General features: G+C 44.6%; 1 long non-coding RNA gene across 1 annotated transcript; it reads left to right on the top strand.

Annotated features, from left to right (window-relative positions):
- The first annotated feature begins 211 nt into the window (after positions 1-211).
- Positions 212-13001, top strand: LOC128337566 (uncharacterized). Its single transcript, XR_008312314.1, has 4 exons — positions 212-433; positions 10331-10571; positions 10984-11109; positions 12562-13001. It is a non-coding gene; the product is annotated as an uncharacterized LOC128337566 (long non-coding RNA).
- The last annotated feature ends 10950 nt before the right edge of the window (positions 13002-23951 follow it).

Genomic DNA, 23951 nt, shown 5'->3' with positions numbered 1-23951 from the left:
AAACAGACACCAGGGAGTGGTGATGATGGGGCAGGAATGGGTGGGTTAAAGCTTCGGTTGTATTCAGAGTGACCTCTTCAAATCAGGCCAAAGCAAATCAGACTGCCTCCCCGGAACTACTGGATCAAACTGGGGGGGGGGGGCGGGGCGGGGGAGAGACTCCAAAGCACGGAAGCAGTCCCCAGATTGAATGGATTGTGATTCACAGAGCCCTAGTGGCAGAATCCTCTGTGCATTTAGCGCAGCCCCTTGGAGATAAATGCCAAATGTGTAGCTGGCAAATGGCAGGATTGTGGGCAAGAGGCATGTCAGGGTGGGGCCAGGGGATGTTCTCCATTCTCCTGACTTCACATTTACTCCAAACAGGGAGATTTCATCTGACTAGGGTATGTGAGAGTCCAGTGAGAGCCAGTGCTGCTGAAAGGATTTACAGGTATTTATTGTATGTGGAGAAATTTTGTTTGAAAAGGACAAATGTCTCTGGTTATTATGGTGTTTGTCCCTCCATCCTGCTGCCAGACCCTACTGGTTCTTGCAGTTTGTTCATGGGAAGTGCCAAGAAGAACTAAGGAATTCTTGAGAGAATGTGAAGCTATTCCCACAGTGGTTGAAAGCGGGCTAAGGGAGACTAGCCCACTTTCTACCGATTGTGGGAACCACCAGGCTTGTAGGCATACTCATGTGAGGTATGCTCGGACTTCTGAGGGCCAGGCAGCCCCTGATCCCTGCAGCCCCCACCAGCTCTGTGACAGAGCCATTAGTCATATGGACAGCTGATCTGGTCACCCAGGGCTCTGAGCATGATTGTCTGCAGGGAGAGCAGGCTGAGCCTGCTCTCCCTGCAGACCTCATTGATGCACTTCACAGTAATTGTGTGAAGCGCCTCTGTGTCACATAGGGAGGTTAAAGGTTATTGTGGCTGGGGATGATGGGAGTTGCAGTCCAACAAGATCGGAGGACTCAAGGTTGGGAACCTCTGCCTAGGGGCATTTGAAAATGCTCCCTGTTTAAAAAAAATGTTCTTGAATGTGTGCCAGATCAAGTCATTTAATGTGCCTCTCCATGTTGCTTGACTGGGGTGTGAGAAGAAACCTTAAGGTCTTCGCACAGCAGAGTATGCTCTGGTGGTGAAGAAGTTCAGTCCAAGAGATTATCTGGAGGCAGTAGATTGAGTTAAAAAAACTATAAAGGTTCGTTAAGAAACTAAAATATCACATACCAAGAGAGAGCCATTGAGCAACATAGACAAACAGGCACTAGCCTTCAACAACAACTGAACAGTTCTAACTGACTCTAATTGACCATGGCAGACCTATTAACTAGGGGTGTGTACTAATCAATTTTTGTGATTCAATTTCAGCTTTAATCAAAAAGCAAAAAGCTTGAATCAATTCACCTCCAAGAATCAACCTTTAATCACTCATTTCAATTTGAGTGATTTGACCACCATTTTGAGGCCCGTTTTGGGGCCCCCCTCAAAATTACCCCTGCTAACTTGGCAAAGAGGCACCTTTTAACATGGTGATTCTCTGTATTTAGCAGGGGGAAAGTAACTGGCCCTATCCACCCCCAGCACTGTTCTTCCAGTGACTGTTGCTGGTGTCTATCTTATGTTTCTTTTTAGAATGTGAGCCCTTTGGGGACAGGGTTTCATCTTATTTGTTTGTTATTTCTCTCTGTGAACTGCCCTGAGCCATTTTTGGAAGGGCGGAATAGAAAATTGAATAAATAAATAAATAAATAAAATAGTGTTTTTTCCTGGGGAGAGTGGGTCTACCAGTTGGGGTTGGCGGGTAGACTAGCCCTCTGCTCTGGACATAGCACATCTGCCCACCTTGGAGGACTGGTCTATCTGGGTAGACTAATCCTCAAACAACTGGTTTCAGTTCATCAGCTTCAAAGTCCTGCAACAGAGTGAGGCTATTCCCACGATGCAAGAAAACTGGGCTAAAGGAACCCAGCCTGGTTTTTCTCCATCATGAGAAACACCGGGTCTGTGCGGCACAATAATTACATCAATTGTAATAATTGTGTGGCACAATAATTACATGTAATAATTGTAATAATTGTAATAATTGTGTGGCACAATAATTACATCAATTGTAATAATAATTACATCAATTGTAATTATTGTGTGGCACAATAATTACATGCTCTGATTTTTCTTTTCTGGGCTCCTTTTGTATCTGAATGTCCAGTTTAATATCTGGAACTTTATCAGCTGTTGACTTTTCTTTTTCATCAAAGTACACCACATTATACATTTTTATGGTTTCTGTGGCAAGATCAAGTATTCTATACCCTTTACATCCTATGCATAGGCAACTAATATTGCAGTAGAATTTGGTTCTTTTAGATGCGGGCACATAGGCATATGCTTTTGAGCCAAAAAATATCATATGCTCCATATAAGGTTTCTTTCCATGCCACTGTTCAAGTGGTGTTGTATTTATAACTTTAGTAGGCAGTCTCTTTTGTAAATATGTAGCAGTCATAATTGCCTCTCTCCAAAACATACTATGTAGTCCTGCATCCAGCAGCATGCATCTGGCCATTTCTATTAAAGACTGGCTCCTTCTTTCTGCAATGCTGTTTTGTTCTGGAGCATATGGCATTGTCATTTGATGTTCAATGACCTCTTTTTTCAGATATTGTTATCTCATTTCTTGTATAACTCCCTCCATTGTCTGATCTCAGAATTTGAGGCTTCCTTCCAAACTTATTGCACACTCTTGAAACATAGTCCTTCAATTTTTCAAACACTTGGTTCTTTTCACTAATTAAATAGGTAAATGTATATCTTGAAAAATCATCTATGAAATTTAACAAATACTTGTTTCCCCCTAATGAATTGGTCTGCATAGGCCCACAAATATCACTGTGTATCAACTCAAGAGGTTGCTGTCTCTCTCCTTTCTCTGCATTGAGGAAAGGTGGGTTTAGTTCCCTTCACCCTTACACAGCATGTACACTTGGACTCTACATTACAGTGACTTATATTTATGCCTTTGGCTAGATCCTCCTTCTTCAGTTGAAGCATTGTGTTGGGGTCTCTGTGTCCCATTTTTTCCATGCCATAAATTCAAGCATTTTAAATATGATTTGTAATTTTCACCTCTCCATTTATACAAACCCACTTTGAATAGACCACTTTCTTGCAAAGTCCCTTTTATGAGCAGCTCACCTTTATCTGTAATAAAACATTGCTTTCCTTTTAATTTTACCTCATAACTTTTCTCTGTAGCATATTTAACCAACATCAGGCTAGATTCCAGTGTGGGCACAAACTGCATCATCAACAGTCAGTATCACTGTTTCTCCTTTTTGCAGTGTAGCCTTGCAGAACTTCTGCCTTCAGCAAACATCTGCTTCCCATCCACTAGAAAAGTGGGAACCTTATAATTTGTGTCCAACTTCCTAAATCTTTCTTTTACCTTATCAGTTTGCTGGTTGTGCCTGAATCAATACAAATTCCAGCATTACATTTGTAGAACTAGCTCTTAAATTCTCTTCATTAGCAACACACGTTTTATATTTGTCAGACTTATTCTCTTCTTGCTTCAATGCATTTTTTTTGTATACTTAGGTTTCACCTCTTTTTTTAGTTGCAAATTCTTTGTTCTGAGGACAAAGAATGTGTCCTCAGAACAAGAGTCCTTTATGTGTCTGGGACTCCCACAGACAAAATACGTCTTGTTCATTAGATAATTTTTTAAAGCATTTTCTTCACTTGACTTTAGTTGCCCATTGCCTCTGCACAAATTAAAGTCTTCCAAGCAGTTTATTACAAACTCTAAACTCAAAACATCTTTGACTTCTAATTTTACAATAGGCTCAAAATATTCAGGAAGACTGTTCAATAACAATCCAATCTTAACTGTATCAGGCAAAATTACTCCTTGTGCTTGCAACTATCATGACGACTTTTCCAAGATAGGGCTGAGAGAGATTCCTGCCTGAAACCTTGGAGAAGCCACTGCCAGTCTGTGAAGACAATATTAAGCTAGATAGACCAATGGTCTGACTCAGTATATGGCAGGTTCCTATGTTCTTATACGTATGCTCCTATGTAAGTCTGCAACATTTCATTTACATGGTTAGACAGATCCTCTCCCTCCTTAAGTCTCTTCTTACACATCTTTATAACTTGAAGCACCTTAGAAAAAGCTGGTGTTCTTTCATACAATTTCTTCAGAGTCTCCCACATGTCTTTTGCATTCTGTTTATTTCTTAAATGCACCAATATAGAGTCACTCACTTATAAACAAATTATCCCAGTGGCTTTATTGTATGTATGTATGTATGTATGTATGTATGTATGTATGTACGTATGTACTACCTTCCAAAAATGGCTCAGGGTGGTTTACACAGAGAAATAATAAATAATTAAGATGGATCCCTGTCCCCAAAGGGCTCACAATCTAAAAAGAAACATAAGGTAGACACCAGCAACAGTCACTGGAGATATTGTGCTGGGAGTGGATAGGGCCAGTTACTTTCCCCCTGCTAAATAAAAGAGAATCACCATGTTAAAAGATGCTTCTTTGCCAAGTTAGCAGGGGTCTGCACTGTCCCAGGCTTGTCTTTCTTCTTCTCTGACAGGGCGCTCTGTGTGTAATACCCTGCTGATTCCATGACTTATTAGGAGCATCTCCATTTTGAAAGACCACAGCTCAAAATCTGGATTTTTCTCTATGTTCTGTAGCACTTGTCCTGTCTCTATCTTTGAGAAAACCTTGTTTTCTTATTCAGGCTAATTACGTTCTTCGCCAGTCTCAGAGTTCTGGGCCCATAACCTTGTTGAGGTGTGTGAGGAGAAACATTAAAGTCCTCACACAGCAGAGTATGCTCTGGTGGTATAGAGGTTCAGCCCAAGAGCTTATCTGGAAGCAGTAGACTGAGTTCAAAATATAAAAGATTAGGAAACTAAAACATCACATACTGAGAGAGACTGCCATTGAACAACATACCCAAACAGACACTAGACTTCAACAACTGAACAATTCTAACTGATTCTAACTGACCAAGACAGATCTATCAACATCTCATCATGCCTCTAGTGGCCAGAAGAGGTTACTGTGGTGCTAAGAGCAATGGTTTAGAATTCTAACAATATTGACCTCAAGAAGATAGGTTAGATTGAGTGAACAAGAAGCAGGTATTCTCTTAGACATTTTGGACCCAAACTGCCTAGAGAACCAATGGGCGGAAGAGAATTTTGCATGTGGAGAGCAAACTTGGTGTCATGGTTGTCTAAGACTAGGAGCCAGGAAGTGGTCCCCAGTTGAAATTTCAGCCCAGATATGAAATCAACATGTAGCTTTAGGCAAACCATTCTCTCTCAACTACAGCCCCACCCTCTGCCCCAACCTGCAATGTGCCAAAGACAAGATCAACCTTATAGGACTCTTAAAAGGATTAATGAGATCATTAATACGAAACCGTTTCCACATTGGGTGGTATTTGGCTTATAACTAAACTTAGTGGATCATCAAGAAAAGTTAAATCAGGAATGTGGGTGTTATCCAGCCCATGCTTAAACCCTTTAAAGTCCCATTGACTTAAACAGCAGATTGCTACACATATAGGCAACTCCCATTCATAATAGTGCAATTGAAGAAGTGCTTAGCTTTGCCTGCTGAGCACCTCTAGTTTGCACGCATTGGTGTTGGCCGGTGCTCTTCCACTGCAAACATTTCTGAAGCATGGAGTGAATTTGTAATTCTCCCCTCACCTAAAAATAAAAGAAAAATAAAAAAATCTTGTGTGGTGAAAAAAGGCCTTCATGTTTGAGTTGAAGCCTTTTTAGAGTCAAAGGAACTGGAGGATTAAGCTGGTTTGATTTTGTAGATCTCAAGGTGGATAATTTAACCTTGAATTATGTATCAAAATCCCCTGTTTCAGCATAAAGGCTGCCTATGTGCATGTTTAATGAATAAGACCCTTATGGTTGCAGAGAAACTAGATTTATACATTCCATTAAACATGATCTTCACTGGCTAATTAGCCAGTAATTTCACCCTTGCTTGTAATATACACCAGTTTATGGTCAATAATAGTAAAATGTATGTAAACCATGCTCTTTATTAATAAACATTATGTGCTTCTGGCTTTCCAATAAAGTAATGGATGAATCCCGCTCACTGCCGGTATGCTGTAAAACTCGACAAATTGGAAATATCAGTGGGATGTTTGGGAAACTGACACGTGTAACATTTGCAGGTTCCAGTGCATGTCTTCCAAGTTGTCTGTTACCCTAATGTTTCATGCTACCATCGCATATGGCATCTTGTTTGGAATTATCACCCAGGCAAATTACTTCCATGGGCTTAGCCTGCCCCCTGCACCCATGGTCCATTTGGTCATACGAGGGAAGGACAGAGTTACCACATTGTGAAGGGGGTGGGGAACATAACCCTTTCCCAGCAATAATACAAGGCAGTTTGAATTCTGACAAAATGTATTAGCATTGCAATAAAGGTGCTACATGGAGAGAAAATGTCTGGATCACTCAGGCCACCTGTGCCTTTGCGGCATGCGCACGTGCAAACACATGCTTTGTCTGGATCCTTTGTTTGGAGAGATCCTTAATGCAAATATGGATGCAAAGTAGGCTTGTGCCCGAAACGTTTCGGAGGCCATTGTAAAGGCCTCCGAAACATTTCGGCGCTGGGGCAGGATTCGGTGCTTCGGAACCAGCGGGGGTACTACTTTAAGGGCGGGGGAGGGTGTACTCACCCCCCCGCCGAGTTTCCCCCGCTGGCGCTCTCCAAATTTCAAGCCCCTCAGGGCGGCAGCGTTCCTCCCTGCCGCCCCGTTCCCCCCTTTTGGCCGGAAGTGGCCGGAAGTCGTGAGTGCGTATGCGCCCGTCATGAGCGCGTGTGTGCCCGTCGTGTGCGTGCGTGCCCGCCCGCCTGCCGTGCGCACGCGCGCACAATGGGCACCCGCGCGCTCGCGACTTCCGGCCACTTCTGGCCAACGGGGGGAACGGGGCGGCAGGGAGGAACGCTACCGCCCCGAGGGGCTTGAAATTTGGAGAGCGCCGGCGGGGGTTGAGTACATCCTCCCCCGCCCTTAAAGTAGTACCCCCGCCGGTGCCGAAGCCTATTCGGGCACATCCCTAATGCAAAGTGTGAGCCCTTTTCTACGATCGCATCAGCGGGCTTGTGCAGGTGGCGGGGAAGGCTGCAGTAGCTCGCTTTCTCCACAAATGATCCCAGTGCTTGATCTGTGCATGCGGTGCACAGTGCATGCAGATCGCACTCCCAGATGTTCCACTGATGCCCCAGGCAGTGCTGAAATGCAGGGCTGGAACGTGTCCTCCTGGGCCTTGGAAAACCCATAATGCACCACACCCTTGCGTGGTGCATTGTGGGGATCGCCCCAGCGACGGCTGGGACCTCACGCCTGTGTCAGCACTGCCTGGGAGCAGTTGGCACCAGGTGAAGGGTGCACTTGCGGCCTGAAGCTCAGCTAACTGGTGGGTTTTCTAGGCGGGTTTGCCACTGAAGCGCTGCCGGGATCCCATGTCGCTCCCGGTGGTTCTCACAGACGGCCGAGTATGGGCTTAGCTGCCCTTGCCCAGTCTTGGCTGCCCATGAGAACTGCCCCTCTTTGTTGTTGTCAGTTCTGTAAGCCCCCTGGACATGTAGTGCTAGCACTCTTCCATTTTGCAAGGGAGGAGCAACTATCTCCAATCAGTTCAGCACAGCATCTGTCGAGTGACTGTTTACTGGTGTCTCTCTTCTATCTCTGTTTAGACTGTGAGCCCTTGGGGAGAGGGAACCATCTTTTCGTTTCATTTGCTACATAAGGCATGCTGAAAACAGTATATTAATATAATAAATAAGTAAGTAAATAAATAATATGGACATGGATATGCTGGAATATGACATCAAACAAACAAATGCCCATAATGTTGTGGGTGTACATATATGCATCCTTAGTGCTTAAACATGTTCCATTTTCCAAGAATTTGTTCAGGCTAGCAACCTATGCATGCATACCTCAGCTAACATCCTTTTGGCTATGCTGGACGATGATGAAATTGGCAGCCAAGGTCCTTAAAACAAAAGGCCAGTAGCCTTTGAACATGGACAGTTAACATAGAACTTTTCACCTAGCAGCTCATTGCCTGTCTTTCTGATGCTCTAGTTTCACAAACTTCATTGAATTCAGACTTCTGGGGGTGGGGGGCAGGGAAGTCTGCTGGGGAAATGTGGTTTTCACGATATCAGCATATTTCATTTGGGGGCTGGAAAAATGTTATTTCCTCCCAGCACAAATATTCATTAGAAAATATGTTTGTATTTCCCATAAAAACTGCACAAAGAGCATGCATTCTTTGCACAATAAATTATAAATTAAATTATTATTGCAATGGCTCCATCATTTAGCGAAGTAACCAGCAAATAGTGCAGTCCTTTTGTAGGAATTTGTGTCCCACTTACTGATTGATTGCAGAATTGAAGAACACTTACAATCTTCAGAATGTACATGTATTGACTTTCTAGAGAGAATGTGTACATCTTCATATGTGTATTGGAAACCTGTATGTTTTTCAGTACACTTCAGCTCACAGATATTGCAATTTCAATTTCCAAACCTGTATGTAGTAACAAAGTTGTTGGATGATATGCTTCATCTTACAAATTTGCTACAAAAACTGATCACACGTCAAAAAGCAATCGATAAAACAGATACAGTTTGAGGCTTTGGAATTACCTGGAGAATTTTCAGACAGGACTTTTAGCTCACTTCTCCTCAAAAAATGGAAGCTGTGCATTCACATATTGACCAGATTTATTCCAAAGTCCCTGCGGGCTATCAGGGAGCACTCCAGACTTGATCTGCGTTTTTCATTACGCATTAGAGCATAGCCCGGTTTATGTCTGGGGTAAAAAAAATCCGCTTTTTGTGTCTGTTTTGGGGGGCAAATTCGAACTCGCAGTAAAGTCTGCTGTCTGGAAATGCTCCAGGTGATCTCGGTTCATGCTCAAAATCAACATTTCAAAACCTATCAGTAGATTGAAAACTGTCTTACATGAATCAAAACAGCATCCATAGATAATGGCACAGATTTCTCTATTAAAGGGGGACAATTTGCATGGAAGCAAAACTATTTTAGAAGCTTGTCCATTTTAAACTAAAATTGCTTCCCTTCAAGATGAGAATTTTCCAGTAATAATCAAATGCAGTGTCCAGATAATGAGGAAGCACCTTTCCTTACACAGACCAGAAAGGCCTGGGTAATGGTTCTACAAGCATTTGCTTTTTTTGTGCTTGTGAAAGCCAAAGCCTCCTGCCACCTAGGTGATGGATTTCTCTTCGTAGGCAGCCCCTATTTTGTTTACAGGGGAAATGCCGCCATTAGTATGCATACTAGCGTGCTCCAATTTCTTTAGGTTTCTAGCAAACATGACCCAAAGAAAGAAATTAAATTATCTATCAGGTTGAAACAAGCAATCTCTTTTACCACAGCTGTATAACTAGCTTATGTCTAACTGTTTGAGTCTTCAGAAGGGTTTGAGCTTTTATTGTCTTTCTTGCCACACAATAGGCTGGGCAAGTTAAAGAGCTCTAAGTTTTCAAAGGCGAGAGTTTTTGAATTTCTGCCAGCACAGATCTGTTTTAACAAACAAGCTGCAGGGTACTTATTAGCTGGCTGTGGTTTGCAAGCCACGAAGCCCCTGGAGTCAGATCTGCTGATCAAATAGTGAGTTTCTGTATATCACTGAGGCCATTAGATGAAAAGTGATGCACAACTGCATATAAATATGGGTTTTGGTTACGCAGCAGCAAATGACTTTCTGTTTGGAACTCCAGAAAATGAAAACTTAAACATTAGTAGAACCAATGCTTGCCTTGGATTGCTTCATTTAGCATGTCTTGATGGGTTATAGAGTGCTTTACAACTTGGCCATCAAGGGCAAAATTACTTTTATTGTTATTTGTTGCAGGGTTGTTACAGAATAGCACCTATCTCTATAACTTCGGTGATTCTACAGTATTAAATGTTGCTATGAATTTGGTCCTGAAACAAATGATATTGCAACTTGCAAATCAGGGTGGAAACTGCAGGGGTCTGAATGGGGGGCTTCTATGATGGTTCCACTCTGTGCTGCTCTGTATGTCTCATTAGCAAGATCAAACCAGGCAAATTTCACTCTGAAGCTCAAGGCTCCAGAAGCCACTCTACCCCTTTTCTTTACATTCAGGTTGTTGGGGATTCATGGGTGAACCCATAATTAATTTAGATCTATGCACACTGACCTTGCTTAGTAATATAGTTGGCAATTCACGCTTTTTGCTTATGTCTTCGGAATTCCAGAGAGGAGGACTTTCATCTGTGTATTCCCTCAATGACCGCAATGCATGAGCCAATCCTGTGTTAGAAAACACACATCCCACAGCTCTTGAGCTCTAGATCCCAGGGCATGGCCTGAAAGCACATGATGCAGCAAACATGCTGAAGTTAAACAGGACTGGGTCTGATGAGTGCCTAAATGGGAGAACACATGGGACCACATGTATGCCAGCTGGACTCTGCCAGCAGAGAGGAGAATATAAAGGTAACAAACAGATTTCTGAACCCTCTTGGCCAGTTTATGTAGATGGTCAGCTGGTCACTTCTACACCTCACGCCATCTTTTCCCATCTTTGGGAACCAACACCTACCATCCAATGTGACCGAACTTGAACAGTTCTGTATGGAGGAGTGGGCAAATATTGCTCCGCCTAGATGTGCAAGGTTGATAGAGAAGTATCCCAACAGACTCAAGGCTGTTATTAAAGCAAAAGGTGGTTCAACAAAATATTGACATTGCGGGGGGGGGGTGATCCTTTTTCAATCTCAGTAATTCTTGTTTTTTGTTTCTGACACTTTTTCTGGACTGTAATTGTGATGTTTTTCAGTTGGATGTTATAGGTTGCATTGGATAAGTACAGCTGGTGAAGGGAATTTTCTTTGTGTTTTCATTTCAGGATGTAAGGGAACCAGAATTTAAGGTCTATCAAAGGGGGTGATTCTTTCCTATACCCACTGTAAGTGAGAATTTGGAACACAAAGCCTGATTGGAGTGCTTCCAAGGATCTCGAAGGGACTTCGGGGTAAGTTTGGCTGGTGTGTGAACGCACACACTCTCTTCTGAAGGAGATTCGGGGTAACAGCCCTGTCTCTGTAAATCAAGGGTGGGGAACCTTGGCCCTCCAACTGTTTTTGAACTACAACTCCCACCATCCCCAGCCACAATGGCTGGGGATTGTGGGAGTTGTAGTTCAAAAACAGCTGGAGGGGCAAGGTTCCCCACCCCTGCTGTAAAGGCTCCTGCTAAAGTTTCATCAGCACAGAAGCAAGACCTTAGCAGCATCGGTCGTGACCTTTTGCAGGAAGGTGCGACATGAAGTTCTGAGTTGCCACCTGGATGACACTTGCCCAGCTTGCTGCAGTGGTGCATTAGCTGGCTTATTTCATCAAAACACACCTGGGGGTGCCCCTCTGCCCTTACAACTGCTACAGATGTCTATAACAAATGCACATGGAGAAGAGTAACATGGCAGTGACAAGCTCTGCCACAGAGTATCCGAAGCTAACCTCCACACAGGCAAGTCTAGGCCACTAGGGATCCCTCCATGCCATCTGGAGCCAAAGGCGTCATTTCATTTCCAGTGCTCAAATCCACACATGTATGATGGGGGCAGAAACTTCGGTCCTGAGGTTGCCTCTCACCTCACACAGATGTATTGTACAGTCTTGCATATCTATAAAAGGGCACAGCAAGTGTCACACTTACCTGAGGAGCTGTCAAAAACATGCTGCAAATCACCCTCCCCAAATCAGTTTGACTTAGCCAGCCAGCCAGCCAGCAATTAATTCGGTAACTTTTGAACTGGTTTTTCTTTGTAGGTTATCCATCTATACCCAGACATCAGTTGTTACTAATTAGTCTGTGACTCAAAAATCCTTTGACAAATTGTTTATAGGACTGAATTTCATGCTGCGAGTTGCTCATGAATAACTCACTGTGACTACTGCTCCAAACGTTTGTTATTTGTGGTGAGTGGCAGGTCTCAGAAAGTCATATGGTTTCCTTGCCAACCTTGGATTCAGTGTCCACCAATTGATAGAACTTTGGAAATGACTGAATGATTAGTCAGCACATGGCCTTTCCCCCTTCCGAAGTGTTTTTTATGATGAACAGAATTTCCCAAACAATTTGTTTGCAGGAAGGAAATGTTGGTGGGGGGGAGTGTGAAATTCTTCATACCCCTGAACTTCTACATTTCTCAGCTGCAGGTACTGCTGTCTATAGTACAGTATGTGTATCCAACTTTATTTTCACTTTCTGTATCAAAAGGCCTCACAGCATCTTATGAAAGGCCTACTCCAAGGAGTTTTGCTAGTATGGAAAATTAAAAAGAAATGAAGTTCTACAGTTCAGGCTCTTTCCTTGAAAGAGAGCACCATGAAGAACTCTTCTCAGTGTGTTAGGGCTTACATTTCTAATTCCTCTCAGTTCACCAATTATTTCTGCTAATTCACAGCTTTCCTAACCCTTTCAGGCAAAATCCTAATATGAATCATGAAAGGCAAAAGAGAAAATGAAGATTTTCCCCACTCTGTGGATGAAAGTGACTTCCAGAAATAAATCGGCACATTTAAGAAACCTTAAATGGAAAGACTTCTGTTTTAAAACATAGTAGTGGTGATGCTGACAAAAATCACATGCAACTTTTATTTGCAAAAAGCATCACAGTACAGTACCACCAAAGACTATTCTGGAATGTTAAGTTCATTCCAGGCCATAACCAGCACTTGAGGCAATCCAAGGAGCCTCTTGGACTTCCAGAGATAGCTAAAGATAGTGCAAACTGCCTTAAACTGGATGGATCACTAGTCCATCTAGCTCGCTAATGTCTTCCCTGTCTGGCAGTGATGTTCCAGGGGTTCAGGTTGGCACCTAGAGGGGTCCAGTGAGGCAGTTCACACGGTTATGCGGCAATCAAAGGCAGAGGGGGACAGGGGCGTATCTAGGGGTAGGGCAGGCAGGGCACGTGCCCTGGGCGCCACTTGAAGGGGGGCGCCATTTTGTAAAATTATTTTTTTTTTAAAAAAAGGCTGCCAAAACAAAATGGCCACCGTGCATGCTCAAATGGCCTCTGTGAGGATCTAGGTCATGTCAGGCTTTGCAGAGGCCATTTGAGCATGCGTGGTGGCCATTTTATTTTCAGTGGCCTTTAAAAAAAAAAAAGATTATTTTTAAAAACGGCCACTGCACATGCTCAAATGGTCCCTGCGAGGCCCTAGAGGCCAGTGGGGTGAGGGGGAATCTTTGCAAAAAAAAAACACCCAGCCTTTAGGAAGCCCCCCAAAGGGGCTACGGGTAAAAATAATAATAATAAAAATATAATATAAGACACTGTACACATATTCAGATTAGCACTATGTACAGAGAATCAGGGCTTGTGAATACTGAGCTGATGCTTAAGAGCTAGGATTGTATTCATTTGCTCTTACTTTGCTTCTTGTGATAAGTGAGTTAAATGTGATGTCTTGCTAATATGGCTATTATGGAGTTTGTCTTTGAGTCAGTGTGAAACCCTTAATAATAAGGCCCACTGGGAGTTTCTTGCTCTGTTTCTCTCATTTTAACTGTCTTTCTGAAAGACTAGAATATATTCCAAGCAGTGACACAGTTTACTCTGCATATCCTTTAATTATTTACAGAAGGTCTGGGAAATGTCAAATTCTCCATTGATTTTTAAAACTTATGTAATGGTGATGCTACAATGCATAGTAGAGAATTAGAGAGGCACTTCTGTTTAGTTTTCCAAGTACATCTCCACATAGTATTTGGGTATTTCATGAGCCCCAGCATACTGAAATTTGTAGATTTCTAGCATTTTTTGGTCTGGCTACATCCACTGCTAAATAGTTTTTGAAATATTAAAAGATTAACGAGCTTGACTTGTATTTTTGAGCTGATATTATGGTAAAGTTATCTGAAAGATGGGTGTCAGATGCTTGGACAGGGGGTGCAATTTCAGTGTTTGCCCTAGGTGCCATTTTCCCTAGATACGCCTCTGGAGGGGGATCAACCCTTAACGTCAGGTGGTGGGAGGTGCTGGGGGTGGAGGCAAAGGGCACTTCAGTCAGCACTGTACAGACATGTGGGTTCTGATTGGATAATTGCTCTAGTGCAGGTTGCTGATGTCAGCAGGGGCAATTGTCCAGTCAGCACCTACGAGCTTGCATGGTGCTGGCGGCAGCATCATTGTTGTCCTCTGCCTTCCATTCTGGTGCCTAAAGGCAAGGGTGGGAATTGCCCCTCCCTCTCAGTCACCACACAGAGGCCATCAACAGTTTTGCCTAATGAACTGCCTTAGCAGCTGAAAATGCCAGGTCCTTTTTCATTCCCAAGGCCTAAGGTGCTTTCAGTGCAGATACTTGGAATGGGATCTGGGACTTTCTCCACAAAACACCAAAGGCCTGGATTCAAGAGGAGCCCAAACATTGGCTCAGATAATATGTGTTTTCTACAAGCCATTTGCTCATATATTTTTGCTAGGCCACAAAACCAGAGAAATCACATCTTCATTATCACAGATATTTAAGCACCATCAAGAATGCTGCTCAAAGATGCAAGAAAAACGCTCTTGGAAACTTTTCTGAGGTGGATTGCTGCCTTCCCCCACCCCCCGCCGCTCAAGTCTACATCTGGCAATCAAATTCTTCCACTGTTATGAAGGCAGACTTCACAAACAGCCACATTCTGATCCTAAGAAAGTGTGAGGGCAAAAGTGAGCTTGTAACATTTGCTATAGTGGAGCAGAGATGAATTTTAAGTGGAAACAACCCCTGATGAACCATCATTGGGTTCTTCTTACCCGTAATTATGGCAAGTAGAGAGGTAGCATTAAAACAGTTCCAGCCCAGTCTCTCAATATCAGTTATACTTTTATGATTCATATAAACTATTGTACTAGTTTTAATGTTACATAAATCACTTTTCAGATTACAAGTTGCATTGTAATTCCCATTGATATCACTTAGAATCCTGAGAGCAGAAAAGCTAAGCATATAAAACTTCAGGGAAATTTTCGGATTTATGCACTGAAGTTCTCTCACAAAGGAGAGTGACTGTACAAATGCATGCAAGGTGGAACCATTTCAGTCAGACGTCAGTCCTTATCAAGCACAAGAGAAGCCACAGAAGAGAGAAACTGTACAACCTTTCGACAGGGAAAAGCTTCAGTGGCAGAAGCTTTAGCCATAACTTCAGCTTCATTAGACATCAGAATCCATATGGAGGAGAAACAGAGGCTGTTCTCAGGACCAGCCTCACCCAGCCTAGGGCAGTGCAGCCAGGGTTGTGGATGTGGGTCCCTCCACTCCCTGCCTGCCAAACCAAACCAAAGGAGAGCTGGTCTTGTGGTAGCAAGCATGACTTGTCCCCATAGCTAAGCAGGGTCTGCCCTGGTTGCATCTGAATGGGAGACTTGATGTGTGAGCACTGCAAGATCTTCCCCTCAGGGGATGGAGCCGCTCTGGGAAGTGCAGAAGGTTCCAAGTTCCCTCCCTGGCATCATCTCCAAGATAGGGCTGAGAGAGATTCCTGCCTGCAACCTTGGGGAAGCCGCTGCCAGTCTGTGAAGACAATACTGAGCTAGATAGACCAATGGTCTGACTCAGTATATGGCAGCTTCCTATGTTCTTCCTATGTTCCTATGTTCTTTCTCTTAAGTTACCCGGCTGTTTGGTGAGGATAAGGGTATGCTTGCACCCTTACCCTGGCTACTGGATATTGTGTGTCTCCTCAGGCTGGGTTTCCCCATGCAATGTGCAGAACCGGGCCCAGATCCCTCCGCCCCACTCAGTACCTCACAGAGCTGCACAGAGCAGGGCTGCCCAAGTGGGTGTGTGGGAGGCGCACTGACGACAGACAGTTTGGTCATCTGGGGGGAAGGTAGGTCAGGAGCAGACTTCCTCCACCCCATGCCCTCCCAGCCCACCCCTGGTGATCGTGTAAATCGTCTCACAGTATAGTCCTATTCAGACAATATAAAAGAAGGTTGTACTCGCATCTTCAGCTTCTGAAAATACACCAGAGATCCCACCTGGCACATCATCCACTCACCTGCCTCCCACTTCCACTCCCTGCCTCCCACTTCCACTCCCCATCCACTCACCAATCCCACTTCCAGGGTTCATCTAAAGTGGCGAATGCTATAAGTGTGCTGAAGCATTCACCACTTCCCACACTGTAAGCATGACTGAACTGCACGGGGGATGGGTGAATGAATGACATGCCAGATTGGACTTTTGGTGCCTTTTCATGCCCGAATAGGGCTTTTTAAGTGCCTTTTTTGTGTGGTGGTAGCTTTGGCCACAGTTTCAACCTGATTGTGTACCATGTAGGGGAAGAATGGCAATTCAGTCCCCAAATAGCAAAGCAAAACCAGTTTGGTGAGAAAGCAGCAAAGCAAGAGGTCTTGAGACAGTTCTTTAGTATTGAAGAAGTACAAGGATTTATTTTAAGGAAAGGTTACAAATGAATGTGATAAAGCCTGCAGCTTAATTTCAGCTGTAGTTCATCGCTGAGGTGAGAGAGAGAGAGAGAGAGAGAGAGAGAGAGAGAGAGAGAGAGAGAGAGAGAGAGAGCAAAACAAACAGCCATCTCTGAAGAGACAAAATGGAGACTAACACTGGGAGAACAAAGAGGGGAGGAGTCCAGCACTTTTACCCATTACCCTAAGCCACCCCCCTCCCAGTGGTCACTCTGAGACATTGTAGACTCTGGTGCTGCCAGAGTCCTAGCTCCAACACACCATCCCTCAAGTCCCAGGACTCTGAGTGGGTGAGGCAAGCAGTTTCCTAAAGGGGGTTGCATTCAGAGATACTCCTGGGCCCCGAAACCCTGACAGGCTTTTCTTAGAAATCCTTCTTTCACAGTGGTGCCTGGCACCCAGCACAGCGTTCTGTTTCTCTAACGCTGTGCTGTAGGGCTGCTGTGCCCTTCAAAGGCACCATAGGGATTGTGCACATGGGATAGCTGCACAAACTGAGCTTCTAGAGATTTCCCCATTTGGGACAATGGAGAAAGCTGTGGCAGTGCTGCTTGCACCACCACCCCATGTGTGCAGCCCCAATGCTGCCTTTGAAGGGCACATCAGCCTCACAGCACAGCGTTACAGAGATGTAACACTGGGCTAGATGTCAGAGTCAGCCAGTGCCTCCAGATAGTCACCAATGTACCCACACTGTACCTGAGACTGGGAGCTGGTCTTGTGGTAGCAAGCATGAGTTGTTCCCTTCGCTAAGCAGGGTCCACCCTGGTTTATATTTGGAGACTACACATGATATTCCCCTTAGGGGATAGGGCCATAGTTCAGTGGAGGATCATCTGCCTGCTTGCACATAGAAGCTTCCAAGTTCCCTCCCTGGCATCTCTTAGAGACTATCTGTGACTCTTGCCTGCAACCTTGAAGAATCCACTGTCAGTCTGTGCAGACAATACTGAGCTAGATGGACCAAGGGTCTGACTCCGTATATAGCAGCTTCCTGGGCTCCTGTGTTCCTACCTGCTGTATCCACTCATGACCGGGAGCTACCTTCAGATTTGCTGATTACACAAAGCTGGATGTGGGCAGGATAGCTAAAGTATTAGATGGCAGAATCAAGAGTCCAACTGATCTACACAGGTTCGACTATTGAGCCAAAGCCCCCCCAAATGAAATTCAACAGAAATTAATGTAAAGTCTTGCATTTGAGTTAAATAATAATTAAGTGCATAAGTGTAGGATGTGAGACACCTGGCTTGGAAACGGTACACATGAAAGGGATCTCGGTGTCTTAGTGGACCACAACTTTACACATATTCATTGTGCAAAAAAGTCTTCTCACACCTCATTGTCATGTCAACAATAAAATTTAGATGAGACAGAAGCCACACTGATGCTTGGACTGTGGGGAAAACATATTTTATTGCTCGGGCCTCATAAAGCATGTGAGAATCGAGATAGCAAAGAAACTGTATCAGTGCATGTAAAACTTCAGTCTCAGTTTATACTTTGTGGTACATCAGAGAAGATGTCAGAGACACCTTACAAAACATGACCTATGGGCACGAACCTTACCAAGGCAGGAACTGCACCTACTCTGACATTGATCAGTTTCCTAACATGTAACCAACTGACTATGCTTTAGCCTCTATCTGCTAATTATCAAAGCCCTATTTGGTGACCTTTTGTGGTGGAGGATCAGGTCTGAGGTGGCTCTGTGCACAAGGGAGCTTACAGGTGCACAGCTATAAGTGTGTAGGGCTCTGTGTGATGCTGAGAGTCCTGCTTTTTCAGAGTTCCTGATCACATGAAAAGAGTCCTGTGCACACAGTTGTACATGTGTAGGCTGATCCAACCTTCAAATGCACACAGAAATCAGATAAATAAATAATAAATGAAAGTGCAAAGGTTGGAGGTGGGGCCAGTCGACCAATCTCATGAAACCCTCAGTGTATTCACTGAATACAGGACTACATATTATCTGAAAGGGGTTCACACATGAATGATATCAGGTAGAATGGATAACATTGTTTGTTGCATCTTACCCTCAGAGCTCTTACATTGCATGAAAATTGTGAATACAGTGTAGCTTTGGCTCTGTATCTTTTGATAACATTCAAATTTCCAGAAAACAATTTTCTGGCCTGTTGAAAAGAATGAGAACTTTTGCCAGGTGAGCCTAAAATGAAGATGCAACACACATTTTATCCCCAAGTGTTTCAGGTTACAAGACATATCCTCTGCACTGTGACATTGGTTTAGAAATAAAAAATGTTTAAATAAAATACTTTTTTATTGGCACCCATAGATAGGGACTGCAATCTGAAGGACACACAAAGGGTCATATTCAATGGCATGTCCACCACATGGAGGCTGCTTGAAACTGCCCGTGTGGCAGATTTTAACCTGCACTGAAATCTTGCTGCATAAAACAGGGCCCTCTTTGTGGTGGCTCCTTCCATTGCAAAATGGACGGGAGCTTCACCAAGAAACATCTATTACTCCCTTCCTCCAAGACCCACTTTTTCTTCCAAGGTGTCGCAAAGGCTGAATGTTATTGTTGCTATAATTCTGGCTTGTGTGTTTCTAATGTCAAGTATTTGAATTCATTTTTGAGTGTTAAATTTTGTTTCCTCTACGTATTAATATGGTTTAAATAATAATAATTTAGTTTGCTGCTTTGAGTAGCAATTTTCTCTAGCAAGGTGCTATAGTAGCTAAGCTACGAATCAAGACATTCCTGATTCAAATGTTGCTTCTACCACGTACTCACTTCAGACAAGACACTCCCTCTCAGCCCCCGCTTCCCCATTTGCAATACTTATCTTACTGGGTTGTTGCCACAACAAGATAATACACGTGAAATGCTTTGAACACGTGGAAGTGCTATGTAAATGCTAAGCATAATTAATATTGGTTGTGATTCCTAATACCTCTCTGCTCCCAGCTCCCTAGACCAGAGGCGTAACTATAGAGGGGGCAGGGGGGGCACGTGCCCCGGGCGCCATCTTTTCTGGTCACGTGGGGGGCGCCGCCATGACCAAAAATTTTAAATTTTATTTTTAATTTTTTGTTAATACAAATGTTTACTGCTCAGTGCAGCAGTGCTGCAGCAGTCAAGGGAGCACGTCGGTGCCCCCTTCCCCACGAGCAGTCCCTTCCGTGCCGCCTGCGCCCCCCCCATTGCTTTGCTGGCGCCTGGCGGCCAGTCAGTGGCCTGGCTTGGCGGCGGCGGCGGGCGCTTGTGAGGAAAAACCTACGTATAATGTAGTATGTTGGGGGGGGCGGCGGTGGGGGCACGGTGGGGGGCGCCATTTCAGTGCTTGCCCCGGGCGCCATTTTCCCTAGTTACGCCTCTGCCCTAGACCAATTATAACTGGGCAAAGCCGAAAGATGCCATACACCTGAACTGGGGGACCACACTTCTGATAGCAAAACTGGTTAATATTTGAATTGGAAATTCCAAGAGAAATGACATACAGACAATATGCAAACTTTCCCCCTGGGTGTAACAGGGTTAAACAAAGGAACCCATGTAGGGACAGATCTACTATTGAGCAAACATGTGCATTGAACATTGGCCTCCACTAGGGAGAGCTGTGACCAAATTCACAACCTAAATGATAATGATCCCATAGGGATCAATGGGGAACTCAAAGATCTTAATAACTCCCAAATGGCTAGGTGGACAGCTCTGGAATTTCACATAATGCTCCTACATAATGCTCCCCCTGCTAACTGGGCAAAGAGGCACCTTTTAACACGGTGAGTCTCTTTATTTAGCAGGGGGAGAGTAACTGGCCCTATCCACCCCCAGCACAGTACCTCCAGTGACTGTTGCTGGTGTCTAGCTTATGTTTCTTTTTAGAATGTGAGCCCTTTGGGGACAGGGAGCCATCTTATTTGTTATTTCTCTTTGTAAACCGCCCTGAGCCATTTTTGGAAGGCCGGTATAGAAATTGAATTATTATTATTATTATTATTATTATTGCTTGTTTACACAGTCAGACAGCTGTTATTGACTGGTTTGTTTTATTCAGACATCAAGTCCTTCCCAAGGACCTGGGATGCCAGAATTTTATCATCAATACTGTTGGTTATTATAGATATAGTCGCAAAATATAGGCTGTTCCCAGTAAAGCTGCTTTTTGTAATTGGCTGATGGTGATTTCTGTGGCCCCTATGGTGTTGAGGTGCTCTTCAAGGTCTTTTGGAACTGCACCCAGGGCATTGTTATTGTTGTTGTTGTTGTTGTTTAAAAGTGTGGCTGTTCAGGGAGATCAGTCCACCTGTTGATTTTTAATGTGTGTTTTTTAAATTAACCACTTAAAATGAGAGATCATTAAGTGTTTAATTTATTATCATGTTAAATTTCAGAGCTTTCTGCCCAGCCATTTGGGAATTATTAATCTTGTTGAGTTTCCCATTGATCTCTATGGGGAAATTATCTGAGGGCCCCCATGTTCAGTTCTTGGACACAGGCCCCTTCACAGCTGGCACAGTCACACAGGGCACCATGCTTGGGGTGGGGATGGAGTCATCACTGCACTTCCCTGAAGTGAAATATACTATTATTGTAGGTTCCATGATATGCAAAAGTTGGAGGGTATCCAATGTAACCAATGAAACTACTTGAGAGGAAGAAGTCCTATCTCTTAAGGAATTACCTCCATGTTGGTGGTGACCACCCATGATCTTTTACACTTCCTCCTTTCTGAAACAGTGCAATGAAGTGTGTCATTGGATTTATGAGTTTGTTGCTTAAACTGATTGAAAACCATGAATCTCAAGCCAAGCCACATCCTGCTAATAGAGTATGTTGGGATAGTGTTGCCTCACATTCTCTAGGAAAGAAATCAAATGGCTGCTTTCTTTAGCAATAGAACACTAGGGATGTGCACGATATTTATCGGCGCCGGCGGGGGTAGGGCTTTAAGGGCGGGGGAGAGTGTACTCACCCCCCCCCGCCGCGTTTCCCCCGCCGGCACTCTCCGAATTTGAAGCCCCTCGGGGCGGCAGCGTTCCTCCTTGCCGCCCCGTTTGCCCCCTCGGCCGGAAGTGGCCGGAAGTTCCAAGCGCGCGTGCGCCCGTCGTTCGCGCGCACGAGCGCGCTCGGAACTTCCGGCCACTTCCGGCCGAGGGGGCAAACGGGGCGGCAAGGAGGAACGCTGCCGCCCCGAGGGGCTTCAAATTCGGAGAGCGCCGGCGGGGGAAACGCGGCGGGGGGGGTGAGTACACTCTCCCCCGCCCTTAAAGCCCTACCCCCGCCGGCGCCGAATCACCGAATCTGCCCCGACACCCGAAACGTTTCGGCGGCCTTTTCAATGGCTGCCGAAACGTTTCGGGCACAAGCCTATAGAACACTTACCTCTCCAGCAGGCTCAGTGGTGTGGAGAATGCAGGAGAAGCAGCAGCAGCATCTTGCAAGAGCAGCTTGTTTCTCCTCCTCCTGTCCCCGAAAATAGAGGGATAATCCTGGCAAAGCAGCTTTGCTCCGTTTAGAGATGCTGAAATACTTGCCTCATCTGCTGGATCACTTGGCTTCAAAGCGCCTCCAGCCATTACAAATTCCTGTTCTAGAACAGAAAGATACTTCTTACCACTCATTTGCATATATTTAAAAGGAGCACAATTGTTTTGTCATCATTATCCCATCTATTCTTGGAACAGGTGAAGGAGAACAGCTGCCCGTGAGATGCTGCTGCTGCTTCTCTTGCATCCCCTTCACCACTGAGCCTGACTACTGAGCTTTAGCCATCACCCTGGAGAGAATGAGCGCATCATAACAGAGAAACCACAGGTGATGCCATAATTGCCACCTGTGGGGGTGTGTGTGTGCAAAGTGTCATCCTTCAGCACTGAGGAGAGATGTAGATGGTGGGCACCTATTTACATTACAAACATATACATGTTTTATACCAATCCTTTCCTGGGAGTTCTAGTTTGGAGAGGGTGCTGATAATTGTCAGAGTCAGGCACGGGCCGTGAACGCACCTCCGGGGTGTGTGGGGGCGGCTTCTTTAAGTGTAAATGGAGCCAATGCTCTGTGCCGCCCAACATCCCCCACAGCGAGGAATCGCCCCTGCCACTCACCTGGCTCCCACAGAGGCGACCGCCCACTGGCGGCCAGGTGAGTGGTGGAGGCGATTCCCCGCCGCAGGGGCTGCCGGGTGGCAAGGAGCACTGGCTCCATTTACACTTAAAGGAGCCACCTGCCGCCGCCCCCGGAGGCACGTTCACAGACCACACCGGGTCAGAGTAATTAATCTTTTTTATTTCCCCATTGATCCCTATGGGGAAATTTTCTGATGGCACCCATGTTCGCTTCTTGCACACAGGCCTCTTCAGAGCTTGTTACACCATTGTAACACATGAGAACTCAAGAACAAATGCTAAGATGCCCAGAAAGGCACCTGTAGACCAGTTCGGAAGACTGGCTTTGAGTGCTTCGCTGGCTCCTAGTGTGGAGTTTGTGAACTAGAAGATGGCAGTAGCTCTGCCCAGCAACTCTGGATCACCACAGGAGTACTAAGGGCTGCTGTGTTTGCTGAGCAAAGAAGGAACCTCACAAGCCCAAATTAAGAACAGTGCTGTATTCTGTAAGGTTTTAAAAACCTAATTACAGTAAATATGTTGGAATGATTAAAAGGCACACACCATTTTTCAAGATAAAAGTTTATTATAGTTTTAAAAGGAAGCTCTATAATTTGAAATGGAAAGTTTATGAAGCTGCAGGATAAACCTCAGCTGGGGGGGGGGGGGAAAGAAGAAGAAATAACTGTTTTCAGATGTTGCAAATATCAGACGTTAACCTCAAGTGATCGTGCCACAGCTTTCCTCAGTCCATGACACTAGAAAGTCGAACACCCGCTGTGCTTTGAGGAAGAAGTCCCCCAGCGCTCATTATCAGCTGCCATCCGTAAAACCATCCTTGATCCAAAGTGACACACTAAAGCTGAGGATTTAATAAACGGAAATCTCGCCTGCCCAAGGAAACAAGGGGCAATTTTTAGACAGATACTTCCTGAAGCTCACCAGCTATAAAACAGATATGTGCTCTGATATACTGACTAGTCAGAGATGTATTCTACAAGCAATAAACACAAATACCCTAGCCCAGTGGTTCCCAAACTGGGAGCCTCCAGATGTTGCTGAACTACAGCTCCCATCATCCCCAGCCACAATAAATTGTAGCTGGGGCTGATGGGAGTTGTAGTTCAGCAACATCTGGAGGCTCCCAGATTGGGAACCACTGCCCTAGACAGAAAAAAATGGCCTAGGGCATGTACTCTGACTGACATGAAAAGGAAAACTGAATGGACTTGTACTCTGATTGACATGAAAAGGAAAAAATTCTCAATTTGTCTAATTCATTCTTTTAATAGACTGTA

This window comes from Hemicordylus capensis, chromosome 1 (assembly GCF_027244095.1).
Source record: "Hemicordylus capensis ecotype Gifberg chromosome 1, rHemCap1.1.pri, whole genome shotgun sequence".
Lineage (NCBI taxonomy): Eukaryota > Metazoa > Chordata > Lepidosauria > Squamata > Cordylidae > Hemicordylus > Hemicordylus capensis.
This window is presented reverse-complemented; position numbering and strand designations above follow the sequence as displayed.